General features: G+C 36.9%; 1 long non-coding RNA gene across 1 annotated transcript; it reads right to left on the reverse strand.

The window, feature by feature from the left end:
* Positions 1-920: 920 nt before the first annotated feature.
* LOC133782768 (uncharacterized) lies at positions 921-2,764 on the reverse strand. The gene is made up of 3 exons (XR_009870707.1): positions 2,616-2,764; positions 1,548-1,607; positions 921-1,435 (listed from the first exon to the last, which is right to left on the reverse strand). It is a non-coding gene; the product is annotated as an uncharacterized LOC133782768 (long non-coding RNA).
* Positions 2,765-23,357: the final 20,593 nt, after the last annotated feature.

Here is a 23,357-nt window from a genome sequence, read left to right on the forward strand (position 1 = left end):
GTTCAGTAGTTAAATCTACCTAGTCCACGAGTCATTATTATTAAGATAGTCTTTGTTAAAACTTTGAAAGAAATTTCACAGAAGTTCTCACTACAAAAATTGAGTGTGCTTTACAAATAAAAGACCAAGTATTTATAGGTTGTGGTCTGATATTCCTTCCCACATTTTTAGGGAAGTTACAACAATATGTAATTTAAATTTGAAATACAAAAGATCCGACAAAAATAGGATTGACTAAGCAAATATAACCAAGCCACGATTGTAGGCTTTTAATACGCAAACTCAACTGCCTGTCGTTCATCGAATGTACATCTTCGATCCTATGCCCTGGTTCGAGCTGATAGTTGCAGTGTTATCCATGTCACCATCCTTCGAGGCTTCGAGGTCCACCTTTGGGTTGACTCGTTCCTCTCGAGATAAGTCCTTACATCGAGCCAAACTAATAGTGTGTCATCAATATTGATGATACTTGAATAAACCCTTATGCTTATTTTACTTATTCATTCGATCCTTATCTCTGCGAGTCTACATTTCGAGGTTAAATAAATCTGCCTCGAAATTTGGGGTGTAACAAAAGAAAGCATTTTCTTTTTAACTTAAAATCAACAAAAACTCAAATGATAGGCTACATATTATTATGTTCATCTTCTTTCTCATAAAATATTATATTCCATATATATAAATGTTAATGGTAATGTAGGTACATAAATGGTTAAGTCACCATATATATAAATGAATAAAAATAAATCAATTTTTATCATATATCTTGCACTTAATTGTTTAAACATAACCAACAAAAGATACATCATTGTGTGACTTCATGAGATTTTATCTCAAACATATTACACGCATTACATAAAATAAACAAAAAAATATGTATTCAACTAAATATATATATATATAATAAATGAAACCATGTCTTAAAGAGAGGATTTAATTTTATTATGATTTAAACATTTTAAAAGTATTAACGTTTGAAATATTAAAAATATTTATTTTACATATATATTCATAATTTTTTAAAATACATATAGGTTTAGATTGGATCGGTTAGTTTTATAGGTGAATGTGTATTCAATCCGCACAAGTGCGGATATCCGCACTATGCGAAGTAGATTGGATTGAATCAGAATGAATATTTTCTGAACACCCCTCCTCATAGGCATCATGATAGTCAAATACCTCATCATTTCATCTGAACGATTCTGTCCTTGTGCACAACTTTGGTAAACCTCTATTCTCTACTAGAGATCTACACTGTCATAATTGATCCCCTTATGTATCTCGACTTGTGCACGTTGTTTCTCTTGGTTGACAAAAACTACTCGAGCTAGTGTTTGAGCATTTTCCTCAAAATGTCATCCATTGAGTGCTCAATAATCATGGATAACAAATATCAAATGTCCCCAAACTCAAATTCATCATAAATGTATATCTGCACAAATCAAACTCAAATTCAAAATCCATAATAATATCTTAAAATAAAATCAAAACCAAATACAAATATAAAACCACATTTGGTGAAGAAACCTCATCAAGAAACCCACCCTGTCGCCTCTTGTCTGCCACTATTGGGGAAGAAGCTCTTGTCTGCCATGTGCCCAAATCTACAATAAAGAGAGGAAGAGAGAGAGAGAGAGAGGGACATTAGAGGGAGAGTAAGAAGGAGAGGGAGAAGGAAATGAGTTAGAGAGGGTGGGAGAATTAGATGAAGATCAGTGGAAGAAGGAGGAGAGAGTAAAAGGGAGAGAGAGGTGAGAAAATGTTGATGTTGTAGAAAAAGATGGATAATTTTTAGTAAATAAGCAAGTGCATGCAGCCACACCAGTAATATAATGATAAGTAAGATATTGTCTCCACAAGGATTGTGCTAGTAACAAATTTTATAAAATCGACACTTAAAACCTTGGAATAAAACAATTAATCATGATTTGAATTAAACTAAAAACTAAGCAAGTAAGTAAAATAAATAAATAATAAAAAGAACAAATAGAACACGATACCTATGATGACCTAGAACTGTTAAATCTCCCTAGAATGCAAATTCATTGCAATGTATATAGAGGAATGCATTACCAATTTGTCGACCAGAAATTTATAAATGAACATACGATTTGTCCAAACACATATGTTATGGCCTTTTAAATTAAATTAATCATATTCCTATGCAAATCAAGAATAAATAACACTACTTAAGCATCAATTTTTCATGGGTCATTCAAGGTAAATAACATATTCCTATGTCATCTACAAATCACAACTTAAACTAGGAGTATTCATATATCATTAATTCAAGTTATTCCACTAATCTTATTTTTTTCCAAAATCTAAATTATCTAAGAAACTTGCTAATAGTGATCAAGCAAAAGTAGGTAATTATAATCAAACATGCTTGAATGAAAAATATTTTAAATGCTAAAAACATCCATACAACATCAAAAATTCATAATCCAGGGCTCATCATTATTTCTAGCTACAAAAATTTTTAGCTCATGTTCAAGGAAAAATAAAATACTCAAATTATATCTATCCATGAATATACAAACAATGAAATAATAAAGTAAAGAAAAAATAAAAATATTAAAAGGTAAAGAAGGTTTTATGTAGATGGGTACCATTTCTTTCTCATTTTCTCTTGTGTACTTCTTTACTCCTTTCTTTTCTTCTTCTTCATTATCTTGGGAATTTTCTTCAATGGCTACCTCCAAAGAATGAGTATCTCTCTAAAAAAACAAATGGTGGTTTCCGTCTTATGAACCAAAAACGAGAAAGGCCCACACCTGATTTTCTCTCCCACTTGCCCCACTCTTCTTTAGGACCACATTCCATGTGAAAATAATTCAGTTGTCCTTCTTTAGTTTTAATGCATGTCATCTTTTCACTTTTTAAAGTGCATTTGCTAGCTAGACCAATCATAAAAATGTGATCTTTATGTTTTCAGCAATCCGTCATCTTTAGTATTCAACTTGCCTTTTACTCCAATGCTCTCGAAATTTGCTTAAGGAACCTTTAACACAAAATTAGAGCAATTAAATTCTTATTTTACATTTTTAACATTAATTATTAAACTTGGACAAATAGATTTTACATATAACAAAGTTGGAATTAACTTGAAACTAAACAATTAAAAACACAAATACGTCACCCTTTTCACACAAAAACTAAGTTCAAAAGAGTAATAAAGAACTCTATATCATAAAGTTATCAATGATGTGTTAGGTTTGATGAGAGTATATGAGATGTTGTTCTTGAACTATTTGACCTAAAAGGCCTTTAGAAAGAAAAAATAACTAATATTTTAGGTGTCGAATTAAATTCCATGCCAAAATCACTTTCGATGTCGGCTAGCAACCTACGCCAAAACCAAATCACTTGTGGTGTCAATTAAAAAGGATACCAAAAATCAAAACACAGAAATTTTAGGTGTCAGCTAAAAATGATGCCTAAAATATTTGTCTTTCTAAAGCATTGGCTAATAACTCTTATTGTTCCTAATAAGTGGCACAAAAAAAAAACTATTTCTATAGCAGTGAATAAATAAATAAAGTTTTGAATTTTATTTAGTAAATACAATTAATTTTTTCTTTTTTTAAAATTAAATTATCTTGTATATAATTCATTATATATCACTTTAAATACCAATTAATTATATTTACTTTAATAATTTTGTAACTAATTTTACAAGTGAAAACAAAATTTGTGACTAAAAAATTATTAGTATACATATGTTGTCACTAAAAATTATGTTGTTAAAAGTATTATACACAATAAACTTTATCACTATATATATTAGGCTGCGACTAAAACTTCATTAATGATAACTTGTGACTAAAACTTCATTAGTGATAACTTATGACTAAATGTTATTTTTTTAGTCACAAACAAATTTTTGTTACGTCTAAAAGTAACCTTGTTTTTAGGGATTTTTTTTTTTTTTTGAGGGATTCTAAAAGTGACATTTTGTCACAATAAATCTATATTGTGACTTAAAAGTTGTCACTAAAAGCCCGTGTTGTATGCATGATTGGAATGAATTGGATTGGAGTGGATTGAACAATTAGTTAGGATTGGATTGTATTGTATTGGATTATATTAATATTATATTGTGTTTGGTGCAGTATAAAACTAAATGAAGTATAAAATAATTTCTTTAATAAATTTATAATTTTATAAATGAATTTTTATTAATAAAAAATAATATTTAATATAAAGTATTTATTAAAAAATATTTTAAAACAAATAAATTAAATAATTGTTAATAAAAATAATAATTATGAAAATTAAGCAATATTTAAGAAATTTTTTGTGATATGTATCATTTAATTTTTAAATTTTAAATTTATATATTATAAAAAAAACAACTAATAATAGAAAGAGAAACAAAAATAGAAATAAAATTTAAAATAGATATAATTTATTGTTTTTAAAATTAAAAAAGTTATCATTTTTTAAAATTTTAAATATAATTATATATATAAAAAAACAAGTTAAGTGCAAAATAAGTAATTTATTTAAAGATAAAAAAAGAGAGAAGTCCCCAACCTACCCTTTCCATTGAATCGCCTTCTTCTAGGATTGAAAAAGCTACCAAAGAGAAAAATATATTTTGATGGAAAGATGTGGGATTATTCAACACCTTCCAAATCTATTTGTAGATATAATTTTTTAGAAAATGTAAATCCTTAAGTAATATTAATACGAAACGTAAATTGTTAGTAAAATTTATGTGAACTACTAGAGAGAAAAAAATAAAAATAAACATTGACATGAAGTGTAAATTCCTAGAGAAACTATTCATGAAATGTAAACTAATTGAAAACAAAATAATATAATGTGTAAACGGCTAGTAAAATTAATTCTAAAATGTAAACTATTAGAATAATAAAAATAATTATAAATATATATTTCTAAAAATTAATCATGAAATGTAAATCGTTAGAAAAGTCTTTCACATGAAATCTGTTTTGTTGTGGCCAAGTTCCACTCAGCTAACCTTGAATTAAACTTGGTGCATATGGTGGTGAAAGAGGTTGGGGTAGCTCCATGTGCATTCTTATTCCTCCCCCTCCAATATCAATGAGGATCGATGCCTGTAGGAAAAAAATCCTGAAAGGACAGTTGTGTTGGGATGTTATAATGGCACCTGAAATAGGAGAATCATTCATTCCAGTTCTCTATTTGGAAGACCACCTAGATTGATAAACCATAACCTTTTCGTCTATTGTCATTTCTAGAGAAGGCGGAGGAATGATGTAACGTCCCAAAGTACATGATAAGACTTAAGGTCTTGATTAGGGGTCAGGATGGTAATTTATAGAAGTTATATGTTTATGTGAATTATATGTGTGTAATTATGTGATTATGTGAGGTATGTGATAATATGACTAGATATGCATGTTTAGGTGTATTAAATATACATGTGTGTATGTTTCTTATTAGATGGACAATTTTCATAATTTGGCATGTTATGGTATATTTGGAATATATGTGATATATGTGTGAGACCACATTATTATGTGGATATATTTGGGTTACTCGGCACGAAACGATCCTAGGGAGCAACTTAGCGGGAAAGTCACAATGGGACCTAATACCCGACTCAGGGTGAGTCAATGGGTATTTTGGATATCTAGTACATTACCAGGTTATCGGATAATGGGAATGAATATTCGATAATATATTTGGAGTTAGTGAGATTAGGAGGGAATTCCAGGATTTTTGAACATTTTGCCCTCGGGGACTTTTTTGGTACCCCGAGCCTCGGAATTTGCTTAAGGTTACTTAGCGTCTAAGTAAACCTAACAAACACTCAAAAAAAAACATGTTCTCCTTCTCTCTCTCTCTCTCTCTCTCTCTCTCTCTCTCTCTCTCTCTCTCTCTCTCTCTCTCTCTCTCTCTCCCTTTCTCTCTCTCTATCTCTCTCTCTTGGCTACACACTCTCTCCCTCAAATTCCTTGGGAATTCTTGCGGTTTAAGGAGAATCGAGACTAGCTTAGGGCTCAGGCTTGCTTGGGGAAATACTTACAATTGATTGGGGCAACAAAGTTAATGAATTCTAGCCCTAAATCTCTGTGTGTTTCTGGTTTTTAGTTAAGTTTTTGGAGTTTGAGAAACTCAGTTCTAAGTTAGGAATTTGATGGGGTTTTGGCCAAGCTTTTGCTTAGGTTTTGATGGTTTTGGGCTACTGAAATGATTGGGGACTTTACTTTTGATTTTTAGCTATGTTGGGAAAGATTTTTGGAGGGATTTAGCTTGAGGAAAACGGAGAAAAAATAGGGTATTCATGTTGAGTTGCAACCCTATTCTTGGGGCATCGCGGCTCTCTTGAACGCTGGGAGAAGCAGGTGTCTTTAGGCCATTTGAGTCGCGATGCATGTTAGGGCGCGCCGCTCCATGTGTCAAAGCAGAGGAGAGCTTAGGCTCTCTGACTTAGGGTGGGTCACGGCTCCTTTGTTTTGAGCCGCGACGCTTGAAGGGTTTTGAGTCCCGAGAGGGTTTTTGAGTGTGGGAACTCAAACCTACGAGCTCGGGGTCGATCCTACTACCAAGTTTAGTAGAATTCAACGTCTCGGAGGCTAGGACTCGGTCGGGAAGCCTTTATTCGCTCGTTTTGACAAGGTTGTCTATTTGTTGTGACTAGGTTATCGCTAGGGGCTCGGGACCAAGATCGTGCTCAAGGGTCATTCTTAATACACGTTGCACTCGGACCTATGGCAAGAAAACTGCACCCAATACGTAATATATGTGATTAGAGCTTGGCCCGATTGTACCTTATGACTATGAATAGGGCTCGGCCCTTGAGAATGAACGTGAATTAGGTTATGCTTGAATGCTCTGTATCTAGATAATTTTTTAAATAGTGCTTGCCTTTTTTGCATAGGTAGGGCTCGACCCATTAAGGAACATGGTTATTACTGTGTTTGTGGTTGATTGGTTAAAATACCATGATTTATATGTATGCATACATGTATTGTATGAAGTATGCTTATCTACATATGTATCTATTTGTCTGGTTATTTGAATGTCTGATTAAAGCCTTGACTTATTAGTCAAGGGTGGCAATAGCGTGATGCGCGCTAGTCGAGAGGCTTAGGCCCAATCATGGATGTACTATTACGTTGGGCGACCCTATGGTCGTTGTAAAACAAAGCGCTTGGCTAGCTCTATGGCTAGTTACTCAGAGTCAAGGGCAAGGGCCCCAGGTGACTCTATGGTCACATAGCTAGGGCATAGGGCCTCGGGTTGACTCTATGATCATCTATTCAGAGCAGCGGGCCCCAGAACGATCCAATGATCATTTATTTGTAATTGTATGCATGCATGAGTAGGTTATTATTGTTGGTCATGCTAGATATGTATTTAGAATCTTTATTTACTGTTCATGCACATGTCTAAGTTTTCTTGCTAAGTCTTGGCTCACGGGTGCTATGTGGTGTAGATAAGGGAAAAGGAAAGCTAGACCAGCCATGAGTCGGAGAGCATCGATGGCATCGTGTACATATGCGGTTGCTCGTCCACCACGACCGAGGTTATCTCAGAGGGACTAGGGTTGTATCCCTTATTTTTCCACTTAGGTCAACTGGTTGTAAGCTTTGATTGTATAACCTTTTGGGATCCCATGTATGTATTAAACTTTTAAATGAAAAGTCAACAGTTCCTTTGACCAAAAATTTTAACCCTAACCCTAACCCTTGACATTAACCTTAGTTACACGTTTATAACCAAACAACTTGATTAGCAAGTCTGACACTATTTAAAGTACACAATGTAACGGTCCTGGATTAGGAGGACGTTACAAATGAATCCTCCACTGCCCCCACAAAAGTAACATGCAGTGTTTCCAGTATCCATGCATTGCGCCAGCTTCGCAAAGGTTGGCAAAGCATCAATGACTATTTTCCACTACAAATGTTTGAGTCTTGTGTGAATCTTGCTTTTTCGGATACACTCCCATTCCATGAGTTTAGACTGATTCAAATAAGGTAGAGTGAATGTAGATCTAATAGAGAAGTTGACTATAGCATCAGGGAGGCACAACCAATCATCTTCTTTGTCCTCTAATGGGATGTGAATACTAGTAATTCTTTTGACATCTTCTTCGGAGAACCATTGCTTGAGTTTCGGTAAGTTCCAGACATTGTTCTCAATGAACATGCTGACCCAACTGATTCCATAAGTTTCATCCAAGAGAAGGGTAGGTCTATGCAGAACTGTTGGCAGCCAGTTGTTAACCCAAATAAAAGTGGTTTTTCCATTGCCAATTCTTCTACACAGACCTTTCTGGAGAAGGTTAACTGAATTAATTATTTAATTATACATTTTCAGTTCCTTGAATCAGATGGCTTATGGTTGTACTGAAGGATGCTCTCATTCTTCAAATATTTAGCACAAATGATGTAACGACCCAAAAATGCTAATAGGGTTTAGTGCCCTGGTCAGCGTGTGATTAATTGATTAAATGTGTGTGATTAATTGGATATGTGTGATTAATCAGGAGGGCATAATTGGATATGTGTGTGATTAATTGATTAAATGTGTGACTATGTGGCTTGCATGATTTATATGATGATATGAATATATTTATATGCATGTTTATAAGTATTAAATATGCATGTGGGCCCGTTATTGCTTATAAGGGCATATATGTAATTTTGGCACGTTAAAGGCATAAATGTGATTATATGTGTTAAATGGTTGGGACCACATTATGATGTGGATATATATTTGTGGTATACATCTCGAGGCGATCCTAGTGAGTTGATTAGCGGAAAATTCACAGTGGGGCTTAATACCCGACTCAGGGTGAGTCTAAGGGTATTTTGGGAACTTAACATATACTTAAGATTTCTTGAGCAACAGGCAAGTATTTGGTGATTAGTTGGACGTGATGGGATTAATTGGGAATTGGTAGGATGACTCGAGGAATTAGCGGGAATCGGGATTAATGACTGTTTTACCCTTAAGGGCAATGAGAAGATGAGTTAGTTTAAAGGGTAAATAGGTCTTTTAGTTGAGGGATATAGCCAAGCTTAATTCTAGGAAGTACCCAGAACCCATTAGAACACTCACTCTCTTCCTCTTACTCACGTACTCTTTCTTTTCCTCTCTTTTGCCTTGAAGTTGAGGGAACTTTGAAGAAAAAAGACAGGGAATTAAGCTTGGATTTGAGCTGGGAGAAGCTGGGGGATTAAAGCTAGGATCAGTCAAAGAAATCTCTGAGGATTAAAGCTTCAAACTGAGGTAAGGATCCTGTTTTGTTTCTGCTGGGAATTTAGATTGTTAGGATGAATTTGACTGGGTTTTTGAGTGATGATTTATAGCTAATTTGGGATGGCAATTTCAGTAGGTTTTGTGGTGATTTATTGTGCCTAAACTATGTAATTAAGAGTCCTAGACTCGTTCTGGACTTGGTATGGGTTTGGGTGTATAATTGGGTTGGATTTTGAGGTGTAGCTGGAAAAAATGCTGAGAAAACCCAGGGATTTCTTGGTTCACGGGGGGAGCGCTGTGGCCCAGTTCATGGGCGTCGCGGCCCGCATGCCTGAGAAGGCCCTGGGAGGGCTGCTGACTTATAGGCACACCGTAATCTTAGGGGGCAAGCCGTGGCCCGCCTCCCCCCAGAAGCAAGAGGCTGCGCCTCTGACTTGAGGCGCGCTGCGATCCTCAGGGTCAAGTCGCGGCCCGCTTAGGCAACCATAGCTTGGGTTTGTTTTTAGGATCGAGGATTTAAACCTAATCTCTCAGGACAATTTCTACTACCCATTTTAGTAGGATTCGAGGTCCCGAAGGCTAGTATTTTTTTTCCTAAACATTTAATTGGATTAGAATTTGATAGTTATCCATTGTTGCTTGTTACTAGGGTTAGCGTTAAGGCTCAGGATTAAGGATCGTGCTCGGAACCGTTCTTTATCCATCACTCAGCACAAGAGGTAAGAAAAATGCACCCAAGTGGTTGTGAACGGGACTGATAATTCTGTAATTGAACATATGTGTTCTGTATGTGTGATGTGAAAGTACGGCCTAAGTGTGCCAAGTTGATGATAAGCGTACTGAACGCAGCTCAATCTAAGCGAGTCGGGACCAGCAAAATAACCAAAGGGCTCGGCCTAAGGGCGCCAACACACAAATATTTGTATTACTGATAGAGTTATTATATGTTTGAAAGTATATGTTTATCCTTGCCTCGCTTAATACTTGCATTCTGTTGATTAATCATACTAATTGGATTGAAGTTGTTATATGCTCTTGTTGCTATCTATGCTTGTTGATTATGGTTTTCTTACTGAGCCTTGGCTCATGGGTGCTACGTGGTGCAGGTAAAGGCAAAGGGAAGTTGGACCAACCATGAGTTTGAGAGCTTTGGGGGCGTAGTGTACATCGACAGCTGCTCGACCGCCACGGTCGAGGGAATTATAGGAATTAAATGTCAAACATGTATTTTGCCATTTAGACTGGCTACAGCTGTATTAACTTTTGAGAATTGTTTCCGGCATGTAAACCTTATTTTTGGGATCCCATGTATCAAAGTTTTATTTTAATGAAAATCAATCATTTTATGATCAATATCTTTTACCCCTGACCTGTCAAATGAATTTAGAAACACATTTATGTTCAAATGACTTGATTAGTAGGTATTGCACTATTTTAAATACACAGTGTAACGGTCTTGATTACCCTGGTCATTACAACTTGGTATCAAAGCCAGGTTTAAGGGTTCCTGGAGACTGGTTGGGCATGTACACTCGCCGCTAAAGACAAGCTCGACTCAGGATTTGGTAACCATAAATGTTATTATGTGTTTGAATGCTTAAATTAAATATAAATGCTTTATCTGCACGATTAATAGGGAGCATAAGATATACTGATAGGGCTTGGCCCTTGACTGCTATATGAATATGTTAAGGCGTGCTTATTAGCATAGCTACTGTATGTAAATCATTGTTTAAATGCATGTTTGCATCATGATTGTGCTTTGTGGCCTGAATATTGGCGTTGGACCATGGAATGAATATGAATTCGCTATCATTGCCTGACCAGCCGAGTCATTGATTGCAGATAAACTTGGATAGTTATGCGTCCAAGGCGATTAATACGACTAGTCGGCACCGGGGTCGAGGCTAGAGATGATGAACAGGGCCAGAACCCTTCACCGGTCCCTGAGAACTGGAAGCAGTTGCTTGCTGATATGCAAGCCAGACTTCAGAGTCAGGAAGAGCAGATCCACCTTCTGAGGCAGCAGGCTCCGTCAGGGAGTGTTGCACCTAACTTGCCACCTGTTGTGGCATCAGCTGTACAGCCACCTGAGATTGGAAACAAGTGGGAGCCACTCTATGGAATTCATTGAAAAATTACCACCACCTACTACCGTCAAGGGGATTATAAGCTTTTTGGGACATGCAGGCTTCTATAGGAGGTTTATAAAAGATTTTTCAAAAATTTATAAGCCCCTTTGTTCTTTACTTGAGCAAAATCGAGCATTTGAGTTCACCAAGGAGTGTCAAGAAGCATTTGTGACTTTAAAAAAAGCTCTTATCACCACACCCATCATTGTAGCCCCAGATTGGTCTCTTCCCTTTGAATTGATGTGCAATTCAAGTGATTTTGTTGTGGGTGACGTACTTGGGCGGCGAAAAGAGAAGATTTTTCATTCCATTTACTATGCAAGCAAGACATTAGTCAATGCCCAATTGAACTATACCACCACCGAGAAAGAGCTTTTGGCGGTGGTGTTTGCTTTCGAAAAGTTTAGAGCTTATCTTATGGGGACTAAAGTGGTGGTTTATACAGACCATTCAGCGATCAGGTATCTAATTGCCAAGAAGGATGCTAAGCCACGACTTATTCGATCGGTGTTGCTTCTTCAAGAATTTGACTTGGAAATTCGGGATAGAAAAGGAACGGAGAACCAGGTGGCTGACCATTTATATAGACTTGAAGCTGGAAGTGAAAAGCAAAATGAAGGGCCTATTAAAGAGATATTTTCCGATGAGCAATTGTTGGTTGTGAACCAAACCACTACTCCATGGTACGCTAATTTTGTCAACTATTTGGTGAGTGGTTTGCAACCACCTGATTTGAATAGGCAGCAACTCAAGAAATTCTTTCATGATGTGAAATTATATTATTGGGATGAGCCCTATTTGTACAAACAATGTTCAAATTGAATCATGAGGCGTTGTGTGCATGAGGATGAAGTTTCAAGCATACTTGAGCATTTTCATTCAGCTCCTTATGGTGGACATTTTGGTGGGCAAAGGACAGCTGCTAAGGTGTTTCATGCAGGTTACTATTGGCCTTCTATCTTCAAGGATGCGCATGAATTCGCTAAGAGATGTGACCGCTGCCAGCGTGCCAGAAATATTTCAGCAAGGAATGAAATGCCTTTGAATAGCATCCTTGAAGTTGAATTGTTCGATGTTTAGGGAATCGACTTCATAGGGCCATCTCCACCATCATTTGGAAATTTGTATATCTTGGTGGCAGTTGACTACGTCTCTAAGTGGGTTGAGGCAGTGGCAAGTCCTACTAATGATTCCAAGGTGGTCATGAAGTTCCTACATAAGCATGTGTTCACCCGTTTTGTCACTCCAAGGGCGCTTATAAGCGATGAAGGCACCCACTTTGTGAACAAGATTTTGGCAGCTTTGTTAGTAAAATATAGTGTGAAGCACAAGATTGACACCGCCTACCACCCCCAAAGCAATGGTCAAGCAGAAATATCCAATAGGGAGATCAAGGAAATCCTAGAGAAAGTGGTGAATCCTAGTAGAAAGGATTGGTCTCCGCGATTGGATGATGCTCTTTGGGCCTATCGAACGGCTTTCAAAACCCCTTTGGGAATGTCACCATATCGTTTGGTTTTTGGGAAAGCTTGCCATTTGCCTGTGGAGTTGGAGCATAAGGCATATTGGGCCACTAAGAAGTTGAATATGGATCTCCAAGCTGATGGAGAAGCTCGAAAGTTACAGTTAAATGAGCTAGAAGAGATGAGGTTGTTCTCCTATGAAAATGCTAAGTTATACAAGGAGAAAACTAACAGGTGGCATGATCAGAAAATTCAAGCTCGAGTCTTTGAGAAGGGGCAGAAAGTATTGCTCTTCAACTCACGCTTGAAGTTGTTTCCTGGCAAGTTGAAGTCCCGCTGGTCTGGCCCATTCACAGTGGTGAAAGTTTACCCTTTTGGAGCAGTTGAAGTTCATGAGGATCAATCCGGAAGGGAGTTTAAAGTGAATAGGCAGGGGCTGAAACATTATTGGGGAGGTGAGGTCGACCATGAGAAGACCTCCATCACTTTGGAGGATCCTTAAAGCTGTGGTTGTTTTGGGTTGTCAAGTGATTCAGGCACTAATTTAAAGGCAACCCAAAAAGAAACAAGTGTAAAATAATAGTGTATGTAGAAAAAAAAAAAAAGAGACAAAAGAAAGAAAAGAAAATAAAAAATATATATATAAGTAGAAAAAAAAAGAGACAAAAAGAAATAAAAGAAAATAAATATATATAAGTGTTTTGAATTATTTTATTTTTTGTAATTTTAATTCCATTTTATTGTGATGTTTTTGGAGTGGTTTTACGTGTATTTTGGTGTTTCAGGTGTTAAGAAAGCAAGAAACAAGGTGTTTTGGAAATGATTTTGGAGTCTGGTGGTTTTGCGTGATTTTTGCTTCAACAAAAGGGCCGCAAATATTTCCGAAAAAAAATGGAATTACGTCAAATTTGGGTTGTTGAAGCAAAACTTGGGCAAAATGGTGTCGTGGGTTCATTCAGAGAAACACCTATCTATATATACTATTCATATATATATACAAAAAAAATAAACATATATAGATATATATATATAATAATACTCATAATAATACTCTATGTAATATATAAATATATACATATACATAAATAAGTATCTAAAAAAATAAATAAATAACTAAGCTATATATGAATATTCTATAAACTATACGAAATCTATATATATACATATATATTTTAGTAAAATTTCTATTATATATAAATATATATATATATATCTTTATATGCCAAATACCCTAATGCCCCATCATCATCTTCTCCATTTTTCATATCTCCCTGCCCAGACCCAGCACCCTTACCCTCTTCTCTACCCAGGCCATCCGCAAACAGCACTCCACCACCCAGACCGAGAGCCACCACCCATCAATCCCCGAACCTCACCAGCAATATCCCACACCTCCCAGACCGAGAAGCTCTCTGCCCAGTACACTGACCTTTACCAGACATTACCCGAGAAGCACGCCGGACCCAGGCCCAGCTCTGCGCAGCCGCACTCCACTCTCCTCCCATTCGCACGTTCGCGCACTCTCCACCCAAGCCTCGGAACCACTCATTCGCGCGCACCACAACCAGGCCCCTGCCCTTTGCGTGCCTCCCCAAGGTGAGCCTCCATCGCGGGTCTAAAGCAGCTAGGGCCACGAACCCAGGCCTAGCTCTAGGCACCTAGGACCCAAGCAGCACGAGCCACACATTGGCTGAGTTTCCCAGGAGTCAGCCGAGCCACTCAAAACTGGGGTATTAATTTCCTTGTCCTCTTATAGTCCTATGTATATTGCTGGGCATTGGATTCATTGATAGTATTTGATCTGGGGAGCACAAAAATCTATTGGAAAATATGTGGCATTACTGTTCAGGGGTTGTAATATTCCTCTGTTACTCTGTTGGCATTACTGTTCAAGTGCTCATTTTGTTGTGTGGTGGCTGTGACGCCCCACGTCACTATGGCTGCTTTTTGGAATAACGACTGGCCCTACAAACCAACACGAGTCTTTTCAGCGTGCTTTGTCCTCACTCACATGCTTCCTAGGAAAACTTCCCAGGAGGTCACCCATCCCTAGATTACCACACATTGGCTGAGTTTCCCAGAAGTCAGCCGAGCCACTCAAAACTGGGGTATTAATTTTCTTTGTCCTCTCAAAGTGTTATGTATATTGCTGGGCAGTGGATTCATTGATAGTATTTGATCTGGGGAGCACAAAAATCTATTGGAAAATCTGTGGCATTACTGTTCAGGGGTTGTAATATTGCTCTGTTACTCTGTTGGCATTACTGTTCAAGTGTTCATTTTGTTGTGTGGTGGCTGTGACGCCCCACGTCACTATGGCTGCTTTTTGGAATAACGACTGGCCCTACAAACCAACACGAGTCTTTTCAGCGTGTTTTGTCCTCACTCACATGCTTCCTAGGAAAACTTCCCAGGAGGTCACCCATCCCTAGATTACCCCAAGTCAAGCACGCTTAACTTTGGAGTTCTCAAGTGATGGGCTACCGAAAAGAAGATGACACGAGTCTTTTCAGCGTGCTTTGTCCTTACTCACATGCTTCCTAGGAAACCTTTCCAGGAGGTCACCCATCCCTAGATTACCCCAGGTCAAGCACGCTTAACTTTGGAGTTCTCAAGTGATGGGCTACCGAAAAGAAGATGCATCTTGTTGATATAGGTAGTACCCATCAATCCATTTAAGCCATCTTCAACTGTGTAGTCACATACCTACAAAGTCTTAGAATCATCACACTTGACCTTCCCCAGGCGGTGTGGGATTGCACAACTTACCCGGTCTTTCCCCTTACGGATCACGGGATTATGACTGTCACAGTGGCCTTGTGATTTAGCCCCACCAAAACTACCCCACCATCCCCTGTCCCACCACCAGACAAACCAAAATATGCACCACCCTCTATCCAACAAACAACCAAAAAGAAATCCAAAACCACCACTGCCCCACCAAAAGCCCCACAAATTCCCACTGCCCCATTACTATTGCCTCCCCTAGCAGCTATAAATGCTCCTACCTCCACAAAAACTACCCCACCAGCCACCAAATCAACACCACCCTGACCAAAATACAAAAGAGCTGCCAAACAAGGATCAACCGGACCTCCACCCAAGCAACAAAAGACTTCCACTACCACAAAAGCTGCCTCTCAGCTAACACACACAGCTATCCCAACTCCTAAAACCAAGAAAAAGACTATCCCTTCAGGTCCTACAACGAAATTTGTTTATGCTCAAGCCAAGGACAAATTTGAGTCTATTAAGACAAAGAAGTTGCTTCCAGAAAGAGGATATTTGCCTACCACTATTGAGGTGCCCACTTTCATCAGACAGTCATTGAGCAACACAGTTGGGAACTTTTCTGTCGGAAACCAGAGCATGCTATCATTCCCTTGGTCAAGAATTTTATGCCAACATAGCCTCTGCTGAGAATTCTGAAGTGTTGGTTCGTGGCAAGGTTGTCTCCTTTGCTGGTGAGGCTATTAATGCCCTCTTTGGGTTAGCCAGCATTGAATGTGCTGAATATAATGAGATGGTCTTGGCCCCTTCACCAAACAACTTTGACAAGGCACTACAACGTGTCGCAGCTGCCGGAGCTCAGTGGTGCATATCTTCTGGCGGTGTGCGCACTCTTTTGCGCACCTCTATTTTGCCAGAAGTTGGAGTATGGTTAAATTTTCTTAAGTGTCGCTTGTTTCCCACCACGCATGACACTAGGGTGTCCAAGGAGAGGGTGCTCCTGCTATACTGTATGCTAGCTGGGCTGAGTATCAATGTGGGCCAGTTGATCTCCAGGCAGATTGCTAGTTGTGCCAGGAAGAAAAAAGGGAAGTTGTTCTTTCCCTCACTCATTACACAGATGTGCATTAGAGCTGGGGTGCCTTTTGCCTCCACTAAGGATGTATTTTTCGAGCGTCGGGACATCAATTTCACTATTATTGGTTAGCCTTGTGTGTCTGCCTCAGCAGCTGGGCCCTCCACCATGCCTCCACCAGCTCCGCCCCTTGCTCCTGCCCTCACTGACCTCATTGCTCAGGAAAGGGAGATTCTTGGACGGTTGGTATCCCTGGAAGCTCAACAGCATGACTTCTGGAAGTACGTTAAGCAACGGGATGCCGCACTCATCAAGTCCCTCCAGCGCAACTTCACCAAACCAACCACGACATTTCTAGTGTTCCCCAGCTCCATCTTGGAGGCTTGGACCGCTCCTGATGTTCATGATAACCCTAGTCCTTCGGATGCTGATTCCGAGGATTAGGCGGAGGGAGCCTCTTTAACCCACCTTTTGATTTGTATTTATTATTCTGTACTTAATTCCTGTTTTGAACTATCTTGTTGTTTACCTTTCATTGTCTATTATTTTGTATTGCTTCTAAGTTGTTCTATTGATTCTTATGTTCTTGTCTTGTTGTTTAGTTAAAACTTTTTTTGGATACTCTTTGCTTTTGTTCGTTGGTAACTAGGGGGCTCAATGATGATCTTGCAACACTTTAAAAACACTTTTAAGCTGAATGACTTTCTTTCTTAACTTTTAAACTAAATTCTTTGAGTGTGAATGTTGCTAGACAATGATTGATGAGAGTGTTTCTCTTTTTAGTATGTGGATAATTTGATTAAGAAATTTTGAGACCCTAGAAAGAGCTAGTTCTTGTGAGAGCTTAAGTTTCTGGAATTACTTAGTGATTTTCCTTGAGGTGAAATTCAAAACAATACCACACTGATGAAATGATTTAGGCCATATTTGGACCGTTTGAGTCTTTGAAGCCCACCTTTTATGCATTCTTATCCCTAGTCACCCTATTGAACTTCAGTGTCACTTTTCTTTCTTAGCCACTCATTAGCCTACCTTTATATATATATATATATATAATCACCTCTTTTCACCACACCCTTTTAGCACCTTGATCTTTATAGGATTTAATCATTGTGCATTTTGGGGGGTTGAGAGGAGTTGAGTGTGCGAGAGCAAATTGGGTGAGTGTTTTCTTTTTCTTCTTTTGCTTGTTTTCACCATTGGGGACAATGTTGATTCTAAGTTTGGGGGGAGAGTATATTCTCATTTTTCTTGTTCTCTTGCCATCTAGTTGTTTATTTTCATTCAAAAAAAAAAATAGAGCATCCAAAAAGAAAAAAAAAATAAAGAGTGCACTCCCTTGCATTAAATCATCTAAAAAAAGGAAAACAAAATAAAAAAATCATAAAAGAAAAAGAAAGAAAAAGTATGTATGTTTGTAAATAAGTTTGGGGGTGTACTCTTCAAATAAAGGAAAAGTTGTTTTAGTTTTTGTCTTTGTATGTTAGTAATAAAGGCTAGTGGCAAGATTTATATTGTGTTGTGGGGTTTTTTTTTGGGAAATTAATGTGTGCATTTATGTATTTAGGTCCTAGAAAGATTGAGGTGCTTAGGGTGATTTGAGCCAAAATTTATCTCTCTTATCCTACCTTCACCCTATCCTATCATTACAAGCTTGATAAAGTCCTATTAATCTTTGGTGTGGTGTTTGTCTACATTAGTGGAGTGGGAATCACTAAGTAACGTATGGATACATTATTTAAGCTTGAGGACCAAGGTCTAGCTTGATTTTTGGTGATTGAAATTGTTTAGGAAAAGCTATGCATGCACTAAAGGGTAAAATACTTGATTCATATTTTGGCAGCAACATTAATGCTTGAAGAATTTGGTTTAAAACTTGTGAAAGATTGAAATTCAGCTTCTCTTTTTCAAAATAAAATTTCCTGAGAGCCTTCCCCTTTTTATCATTAGCATAGCAAAGTTTGTCCATTGTTGTGGTGTTTTGTCTTTGTTGTTTCCTTGTCTTTTGTTGTTTAGTTTTTGCCTTTTGTGTCTTTTGTTAGTTGTATTTTGTTTTTAGAGTCATCACTCGAGGACGAGTAATGTCGTAAGTTTGGGGGTGTGATAACTCTTGAATAAAGAGTTATTTCATGTGCTTTTGAACTTATAATTGTGAAAAAATCATGGGTGATGTTAGTTTATTTTTAGCTTTTGTAGCTAACTTTGGTGTTTTTATTATCTTAACTAAGTTTAATTATTTTTGTAGTTTTTAATAGCTATTGGGTTAAAGGTAATAGTTTCATGGATAAATATTCGCACAAGGAATGAACTAACATGTGAAACTATTTTGATTTAATTTTGTTGTTGATGGCTGAATTATCAGGTTTGCTGCAGCAAAACAGATTTTGCTGAAGCATTTTGATCAAGCAGCTTTTGGGCACATGGAACACGTGGCAGTCAAAGGGTAAGCTGGAACTTTTGGTTGAGGTGGCAAGGGCAGAAAGAATTAGTCAACATATTGGATAAAAGGGCAAAAGAGAAAGGAGGATTTGATGTTTTTGGAGAAAAAGGGGCAATATGGTACTTTTGGTAAAAAGATGAGAAAACCTAGAATACACAAAATGAGGCATCAGCCGAAAAGGAAGGCAGCAGCCATTTTGGGAAAAAAAAATCAAAAGAAGAAACAAGGAGAACCAAAAATTAGCAAGAAGAAAGAGAAGGAAGAAGCTAGCTCAAGCATCACTTTGGATTTGTTCTTCTTTCTATTTCTAAACTCCATTTTTACATTTTCTTAGTGATTTATGAATTTGAATATTATGGGCTGTTTTGATTATGGATTAATGTTTATGAACTCAGCCATGAACTAATTTTTAGGTAGCTTGAATTGTTGATGAACCCTATGTTATAGTCTATCAATTTCTTGCACTTTATTTTAGTAAATTCTCCTTTGTTCATTCAAGTGTGCTTATATTAAATTCTTGTTGTTGTTTGGCCAGCAATGGCAAGTTATTTAATTATGTTTAATGCTGGAAATATTAAATGTAATGGGAAGAACTTGGATGACACAAGTCATAATCTAGGTTAGGTTATGTTAGTAAGTAACATAGAAATATGTTATTTTCCTTGTGTAACTTTTGAGAATTGAACTTTGAATTGCATTCTTAAATTTGATTTTGCATAGGAATGTGTTTAATTAGGTACAATAATTAATGTCATAAAATTTGGGAAAGTTTTATAAGTGTTTAAATGAATTCTTGTTAATCTGGGAGTTTTGCTAGAATATTGTTGCCGCATTCTGTCTGCAATTTGTTCAGGATGATTAATATAGGGGAACTCAATAATTCAAGTCTATTTTGCAATCCATATATTTCTCTCAATTTTCTTTGTTCAGTTCAGTTTTTAATTTCAGTATTTCCATATTTTCAATATTTTGTTTAGCCTAAAAACAACCCATTTAATTTTTAGTACTTATAAGTTGTTTAGTAATTGTTTTGCTTATTTTTCTATTTTGCAATCCCTGTGGAGATAATTTACTTATCATTGTATTACATGTATGACTACGTGCACTTGCGTATTTAAAATCAAATATTAAATTTATCACAACATTATGATTATGCTTGTGATTCCTGAATTGTTGAACAGGAACATGAATAGGGCATGAACGCCTGAGTATGTGCATGATTATGATTATGCTTGTGATTTTTTATTAAGCATGTTGTATGCTTTATATCTGCATATTTTATATATGATGAATGCATGTTAGCATTATACAATTGAGAAAAGCATCGACTTATTAGTCAAGGATAACATTAGCACGTTGAGTGCTGGTCGTAAGGCATTGACTTATTAGTTAAGGGCGGCATTAGTGCAGAGCGCAGGTCGTAGAGCATTGTTTTATTAGTCAAGAGCTGTAATAGCGTGTTGTGCACTGGTCGATATAGTTATGCTTAACCAGGAGCGCATCATATGCTTGATTGACCTATTGGTTGTGGAAAACTCAACACCAAGTACGCTGGGCCAGCTCCAAGGCTGGTTATACAGATAGGGCAGCGGGCCTGAGGTGACTTATTAGTCTCATATCCTAGGGCTAGGCCCCAGCATTGACTTATTAATCAAGGACGGCCCTAGCACACTGGGTGTTGGTCGTAAAGCATTGACTTATTAGTAGGGACGACCTTAGCACGCTGAGTGCTGGTCGTAGGGCATTGACTTATTAGTCAAGGAAGACTTAGCACGCTGAGTGCTGGTCGTAAAGCATTGAATTACGAGTCAAGGACAGCAATAGCATGTTGATCACTGGTCGATATGGTTTAATCTAACCAGGAGTGCATCATACCCTTGACCGATCTATTAGTCGGAGAAAACTAAAGTGACAGGTACGTTGGGCCAGCCCTAAGGCTGGTTATACAAAGGACAGAGCAAAGGGCCTTGGGGTGAATCATTAGTCCCATATCCTTGGGCGTTGAGCCAGTATGATTTATTAATCATGTGTTTGGGCACTGAGCCCCAGTATGATTCCACAATCATATATTTTGGGCATTGGACCCCGATATGATTCATTGATCATTTATCTTGGGCTATTGGCCCATATGACGCTGTAGTCATTTATATGGGTGGTATGCATGCATGAGTATGGTTATTATTGCTTGGCATGCTTATGATTTGGTAATATGTTATGAACTGCTTATGGGCATGTTTAAGTTTTAATGCTGAGTCTTGGCTCACGGGTGCTATATGGTGTAGGTAAAGGGAAAAGAAAGATGGATCATCCTTGAGTTGGAGGACTTAGGTGACGATGTGTACATATGCGGCTGCTCGACCACCACGGCCGAGGGTTTAAAGAGGAACTATGGTCAAACCCTATTTTTTCGCTTAGGTCGGCAGGTTTTAACTCTTTTATTGTAATTAACCTTTTAAATGTATTTTGGGATATCATGTATATAGTAAACGTTTTAGTAAAACGTTTGTATCTTTGACCAAAATTTTTAACTCTAAATCGTTAATCAAGTTTAGTTACACGGTTATGACCAAATGACTCGTTTAGCGAGTTTAACACTATTTAAAATACACAATGTAACGGTCCCTGATTAGTAAGGCGTTACAGAAGCCCCCACCATTTTCAAAGCAGGCTTTAAGATGTTCATTGAGACCCTCTTCTTTGAGAAAATTTTACCAAGTAGAAGGTTCCCATGGACATAAGTGTCATCGTAAGAAAGTAGCTCCATTTCCATGTCCTCCATGGATATTTGGAGAGCTTCATCAAACCATTCGGACAGTCCAAGTGCATCTACATTTTGGCATCCCATGGTGCGAAGGTGTTGTTGGTAGACCACGTTTTGACTTGACTAACCAGGTTACTGAGGGACTTGAGTCTTGGACTTACTAAACAAATTATTAAAGGATAACAATGTCTACTCATTGAGAGCAAAGGTGTCTACTCTTTTTAGGAATCATGTGAGAGATTGTACTAAATTTGGTTATGAGTATTTGTTTACTTATATATATTTCTATATATTGAATAGACAAGTCTAATAGCTTTAAATTAATTCTTCAAAGAATTTAACTCGAACTTGTGTATTTTGATATATTTATACACATAATTTATATATTTTACTTTTGTACAAAAATAAGATTTTAATATATAATACAATGATTTCAAATGAGAAATTCAATACTCCGATGCAAACTTGTTACCCGTTAGCGGTTTTTTGAAACCATTGTGTCGTAAATTAAGCGATGAATGATATGAAAATTGTAGAAAAAATTATGATGGGGACAGTAATGGTAAAATCACTTCTGCCCCAGTCGATTTACATCCCTAAATATTGTAAGCAATCACAACCCATGTGCGTAAATATTATCAAGGAAGTTAGATTTTGTTAAATTTTGGAATTAAGTAAGATTTAGAGGATTAAGTCAATAAAGGAAATAGTTACATGAGATAGGAATTAACAACAATAACTCAAGAAATAATAATATTTTTACAGATTAAGATACACATTACATCAATGTAAAAGCAAAAGCAATTAAGTATACTAGAATTATTATCAAGGAGAAGTAAAATATAAATTTGACGGACAGTTCACCAATTAAGTAATTGCCGAGTGCTAAGTAGTAGAAATCAAAAAAATTACTTTCATACCTTATTCCAGCAAGAAAATGCAATGGGATTATTCACTTTTTCCAACATGTTTGGTGAAAAACGCTGGAAAAAGGATACTTGGGAAAATTTCCACATTGGCATTTTGAAAGCGATAGTGCATGTATTTAATGAGATTGCTTAGGTATATGTGAGATTAATTTTTTTTTACACTTATTCAAATGAGACAGATTTTTTTTTTAAAATATGAGAATAAAACAATGTCGATTGATTTTAGGGCTTTACGGATGACTTTTCTCAGTAGAATAAAATACGTCGAAAAAAGTTATCGCTATCAATTAGTCATAAACACCTTCTCTCTCATTTGGATATTATAATTATTATTATTATAGTTATTTTAATTTAAATTAAATTTGAATTCTAGTTTTTAGTGTGTAGATAGTGCTAAAATACATTAGGAAATATAACTTTTTTGCTTATGCACTACAAACGTTTGCAAAGATAACAACAAATAAGTATTTTGCTAATGTATTTTAGCACTAGCAAAGAGCTAGATATTTGCCTGAGCAAAAATGCATTGAGAAAGATTTCTATGCCGACATCAAACGTAATTGGTTTTTTAGATGGTAGGATTTTTCCTAGCACGTTTTTGCGTTGATAAAAATCAC

This window comes from Humulus lupulus, chromosome 6 (genome assembly GCF_963169125.1).
Source record: "Humulus lupulus chromosome 6, drHumLupu1.1, whole genome shotgun sequence".
NCBI classification, from domain to species: Eukaryota; Viridiplantae; Streptophyta; class Magnoliopsida; order Rosales; family Cannabaceae; genus Humulus; species Humulus lupulus.